The sequence below is a fragment of the Phocoena sinus genome, chromosome 4, assembly GCF_008692025.1.
Source record: "Phocoena sinus isolate mPhoSin1 chromosome 4, mPhoSin1.pri, whole genome shotgun sequence".
NCBI classification, from domain to species: domain Eukaryota; kingdom Metazoa; phylum Chordata; class Mammalia; order Artiodactyla; family Phocoenidae; genus Phocoena; species Phocoena sinus.
The window spans coordinates 98,302,802-98,308,764 of record NC_045766.1 but is presented as its reverse complement, the minus strand read 5'-3'; the positions used below and the strand labels follow the sequence as shown (position 1 = coordinate 98,308,764).

The window sequence follows — 5,963 nt, the reverse complement described above, 5'->3', positions numbered from 1 at the left end:
TTTCTTCAAAACCTTCACCTATATTTGGGGGCTTTGGGTTGATTGTGAGTGGCGGTGTTGGGTGTGGGATTGTTTTGAATTTTGGTGGTTCATTTTTATAGGCTTGATGGTGTTTTGATTTATTTAGGAGGGATTTTGGATATGTTTGGTTATATGATGGCTATGGCCACTGAGCAGTATCCTGAAGTTTGAGTTTCTAATAACACTGTTTTGGGGACATTTCTTTCAGGATTGGTAATAGCGTTTTTAATGGTGCTGTATATTTTAGAGGATGAAGAGGTGGAGGCTGTGTTTAATGGGCTGGGAAACTGGGTTATTTATGACACTGGTGATTCTGGTTTTTTTCCCAAGGAAGCTATGGGGCTTGCAGCATTATATTGTTATGGTACCTTGTTGGTCATTTTTACTGGCTGGTCGCTCTTTATTGGTGTTGTAGTTATTATGGAGACTACTTGTGGTAATTAAAGCATGCTAAGGATGAGGGTAATAAGGAACGATAGGAAATATGGTTTGATAAGGCCTTTTTGGCTTGAGACTAGCATGGAGAGCTTTAATTGAATAAGGGATGTGGTTTTTGGTAAAATCTTTTCTAGTCAGATTAAGTCTAAGAGGAGGATGCCGATTTTTGGCTTATTGATAGGTCTAGGTAGGGAGGTAAATGGTGCATGATAGTGGGGAAATATCCTAAAAGACTAGAGAATTTGAGGGTATTTGAAGGGTAAATAAATTTTAAGTTTTGTGTGTTAAGATTTTCAAGTGCTAATACAAAGTCCAGGATGGTCACTGTAAGGGCAGTTAATTTTAGGTATAGGGGCATGCTTTTTAGGGGGACCTTTGTTGGGGGGATGCTGCTGGAGATAATAAACCTGGCAAAGACAATTCCAATTAGTAGGCGTTTGATGGAGCTAATTAGGAGTGGGTTGTTTTCATTGATTGAGGTTAAGGGAGAGAAGGGAAGTTGCCCTATTAGTGCGGAGAAGATAATGCGAGCACTATAGACAGTTGTGAGGGAGGTGGCAACTAGCGTTATTCGTAGGGCTCAGGTGTTGGTACAAGACGTGTTAGCACTTTCGATGATCGGGTCTCTAGAATAGAAGCCGGTGAGGAAAGGCATTCCTGTCAGTGCTAAACTTCCAATAATAGGGGCTGTTGTGGTGAAAGGTAGAGCTTTGAATAGGCCTCCTATTTTTCGAATATCTTGTTCGTCATTCAGGCTGTGAATAACAGATCTGGAGCATATGAATAGCAGGCCTTAAAAAAAGCATGTGTGCAGATGTGCAAGAACACTAGATAGGGTTGGTTGATGCCAATTGTTACCATTATTAGGCCTAATTGGCTTGAAGTGGAGAAAGCGACCATTTTTTTAATGTCGTTTTGGGTGAGGGCACATATTGCTGTGAATAGGGTGATAAGGGCTCCTAAGCATAATGTTATGGTTTGAATAAGTTTGTTGTTTTCTGTTAAAGGGTAAAATCTAATAAGCAAGAAGATTCCTGCTACCACTATTGTGATTGAGTGGAGTAAGACTGATACAGGAGCAGGGCCTTCTATTGCTGAGGGGATTTAGGGGTGAAGTCCAAATTGGGCTGATTTTCCAGCTGCAGCTAGTACGAGTCCTATGAGGGGGAGATTTGAGTGATTTAAGTCTAGTATAAAAATGTGTTGCAGGTCTCATGTGTTTAGGTTAAACAGGAATCGTGGTACTGATACAATAAATCCAATATCCCCAAGGTGGTTATATAGGATTGCCTGGAGAGCAACTGTGTTTGCATCTGTTTGCCCGTCTCACCACCCAATGAGCAGGAAGGATATAATTCCAACTCCCTCTTACCCAATAAAAAGTTAGAAGAGGTTGCTGGCAGTAACAAGAATTAGCATGGTCATGAGGAAGAACAGTAGATATTTGAAGAACCGGTTAATGTAGGGATCTGAGTGTGTGTATCATATTGAGAACTCCACAATGGACCATGTGGCAAATAATGCTACTGGTACGAATGTTTTTGAGAAGTAATCTATTTTGCAGCTAAGTGTTAATTTAAGGGTTTGAACAGTGATCCAATGTCAGTTTGAAATAACTATATCTTGGCTTGTGTGGACAAATATTCTTGGAATTATGCTGGTAACGAAAGCACGAGACAGTATATATATATTTTTCTTTCTGGTACGCGGGCCTCTCACTGTTGTGGCCTCTCCCGTTGCGGAGCATAGGCTCCGGACGCGCAGGCTCAGCGGCCATGGCTCACGGGCCCAGCCGCTCCGCGGCATGTGGGATCTTCCCGGACCGGGGCACGAACCCGTGTCCCCTGCATCGGCAGGTGGACTCTCAACCACTGCACCACCAGGGAAGCCCGAGACAGTATTTTTTACATATGATGAATCTTTGTTGCTTTTGTAAAGATCTGTATTAGTTACTATAATTGGGATTGTTAGTATAAGCAGTGTGACCAGAGTGAAAGAGGAAAATAGGCTTATTACTTTTACTTGGAGTTGCACCAATTCTTTGGTTCCTAAGACCAACGGATAACTACTATCCTTTAAAAGCTTGAAAAAGCCATACTGTTAGGCATGGGAGCATCAATTAGCAGTTCTTGCATACTTTCAGTCTTCTGTTACAAGATTCACAATCTAGTGTTTTTTTTGAACTATATTTACAATACAGGGGGCCTAGGATAATTGTGGGGTTTAGTGACAAGAGTAGGAGGGATAAAACATGAAGGGCTATAAGGGCATTTTCTCGTGTGAAAGAGGGTGTAATGTTATTAATATGGTATGTGTATTTACTGCATTGTGTTGTAATTAATATATAGAGATCGTATAAGGCTGTAATTACAATGTTGGCTCCTATTAAGATAATGGTAAAATTTGATCACAAGAAGGATGATATAACCACAAACAACTCTCCAACCAGACTAATAGCTGGGGATAAGGCTAAGTTTGTTAGGCTGGCTAGCAGTCATCAAGTGGCTATTAGTGGGAGGAAGGTTTGTAGGCCTTGGACTAAGATTATTGCTCAGCTATGGACTCGTGCGTGATTTGAGTTTGCTAGGCAGAGTAGTATAGGTGATGTGAGGCCGTGGGTGATTATTAAAGCAGTGGCTCCTATATAACTTCAAGGCGTCTGGATAAGAATAGCTGCAATGAAAAGCGCTATATGGCTGATGGAAGAATATGTGATAAGTGATTTTAGGTATGTTTGGTGCAGATTGAACTGGTTATGATTATTCCTCATAGGGAAAGCATAAGAAATATGCTATGCATTCCGTCAGCGGGTTGAGTATTGCTGTAATTTGCAGTGTGCAGTAGCCCCCAAGAAGTTTTAGTAACAGGCTGCAAGGACTATAGAGCCTGTGATGGGGGCTTCTACATGTGGTTTGTGTAGTCCATAGAGGTGGAGGCCATAGAGGGGTATTTTTAACATAAAAGCTATTATGCAGGCCAGTCATATGAAAGCGTTAGATCAGGAATTGGGTAGTGCTTGGGTTCAATATTGGAGTACTAAGAAATTTAGAGGGCCTGTAGTGTTTTGGATATATACTAATGCTACTAGAAGTGGGAGTGGCCCGACTAGTGTGTAGAATAAAAAGTAGAGTCCTGCATTAAGGTGTTCTGTCTGGCTACCTCATCGAGTGATGATAACGAGTATAGGAACTAGTGTAGCCTCGAATATAATGTAAAATAAAATTAGTTCTGTGGCTGTAAATGTTATGATTAAAAATGTTTGTACTATGATTAGTATAGTGATATATAGTTTCTTTTGGTTTGGTGACTCTGAGCAGGTGAGATTGGCTGACTATTAATATTAGTGGTAGGAGTCATATCGTTAAGATCAATAGTGGTGTAGATAAGGAGCTGGAAAAGAACATTAATGAGAAATTAAGGCTATCATTAAACTGATTAAGGAGAAGCAGGCTTGTGAGGCTAATTAGTAGGCTATGGGCTGTAGAGTTAATTCAAATTATATTATTAACAGTATATTATTTTTTGATAACCAAGTCAGGGGTATTAATATAATTAATTAAATTAATCAATTTTAGCATTGGGGGAGGTTAAGGTTTTGTACGTAGTCGGTGCCATATGTGTTTGATACTATTACTAGTAAGGATAATCTGAGTGTGGCCTTGCAGGCTGCAAACACTAACAGGATGATTGGTATTATGCTGGCTAAAGTGAAGTGTGAATTTAGGACCATTAGGCTTGCCATGCGGAATAGCGATAATGTTATGCCTTCTAGACATAATAGTGAGGATATTAAGTGGGATCGATATATTAGCAGTCCTACAAGAGATACTGTGAAAGCTATAATAATATTTATATATACTAAAGGCACTTGGTAATTATGAATTTAGTCATAATCTAATGAGTCGAAATCATTTGTTTTAAACTAAATACCATATTCAGTTCATTCTAGGGCCTTCTGAGTTCATTCATAGGCCAGGCTAATTGCCAATAATGAGATTAGGAGCAGGGCTATGTTGAGTTCTGTTTTTAGATTATTTGTTTGAGGTGCTCAGGGGAGGGGCAGTAGAAGGGGAATCTCTAGGTCGAAGAGAAGAAATGTGATTGCTACTAGGAAGAATTTTATAGAAAAAGGCAAGCGGGCTGATCCTATGTGGTCAAATCCACATTAATTAGGCCTTGTTTTTTCTGTATAAATATTCAGCTTGGGGAATCAGAAAGCTATGAGTACGCGCAATGAAGCCAGTGCTGTGTTTGTCAATAGGGCCAGTGTTAAGTTTGTTATTCTTTTTTCAGGTTATACCGAAGCTGATTGGAAGTCAATTGTACTAATTAATACTGAAAGAATTATGAGCCTCATCAATAGATAGATACGTAAAGGAATAGTCATACAACATCTACAAAATGCCAGTATCAAGCAGCGGCTTCAAAGCCGAAGTGATGGTTGGACGTGAAGTGATATGTTGATAGGCGTAGAAAACAGATAATGAGGAAGGTGGACCCAATAATTACGTGCAGTCTGTGGGATCCTGTGGCTATGAAGAAAGTTGATCCATATACTCTGTCTGAAATTGTAAAGGGTGCTTCATAGTACTCTGAGGCTTGTAGGAGTGTAAAATATATGCCTAGGGCGATTGTAATAAAGAGGGCTTGGAGTACATGCTTGTGATTTCCTCCATAAGGCTGTGGTACGCTCAAGTAGTAGATACACCAGAGGCTAGTAGCACAGATGTGTTAAGGGGCAGTACTTCTGGTGGATTTAGAGGGCGAATGCCTGTTGGCGGCCAGCACCCACCTAATTCAGGTGTAGGGGCGAGGCTTAAGTGGTAGAAGGCTCAAAAGAAGCTGGTAAAAAAGAGGACTCTGAGATAATAGGATTATCCCATCTCGAAGTCCTTTTTTTCCCTGGTGGCGGGAGAAGTAGATTGAAGCCAGTTGACCAGGGTATTTAGCTGTTAACTAAAAATTCCTGGGAGATGTATCCCTCCAGTCTAGAGAGGATTTAGCTTAATTAAAGTGTTTGGTTTGCATTCAGTTGATGTAGGATACAGTCTTGCAATCCTAATTAGGCAGGAATTAAGTAAATTATAATTGCTTAGGGCTTTGAAGACCCTTGGTTTGGTTTAACCTAAATTCCTATTCCAATACTGATAGTACTGGTGTGAGGGGTAGGAGTATAGTGCATATTACGATCATGGTTGATAGGAGGGTTATTTGCTTTGTAGAGTCAAACTGCCATTTTATTTTTGTGTTGTTTGTGGAGGGGAACATTATCAGTGCTGTGGAGTGAGTCGCATGCAGAAATTCAAGTTAAGTAGTGCTGTGATGGCTATTAGTGTGGGCAAAATAATGTTATTTTTTTTGTCATTTCTTGGATGATTATTGATTTAGATATGAACCCTGATAGTGGCGGGAGTCCTCCTATTGATAGCAGGGTAGCTAGGGTAAGGGTTGTGATAATAGGTATTTTGTTTCCTGTGTATAATGGTGATAATGTAGTGGTAGCT

At 40.2% G+C, this 5,963-nt stretch overlaps 1 pseudogene; it reads right to left on the bottom strand.

The window, feature by feature from the left end:
* Positions 1-461: 461 nt before the first annotated feature.
* On the bottom strand, positions 462-2,136 carry LOC116753475 (annotated as a pseudogene).
* Between the last annotated feature and the right edge of the window lie 3,827 nt (positions 2,137-5,963).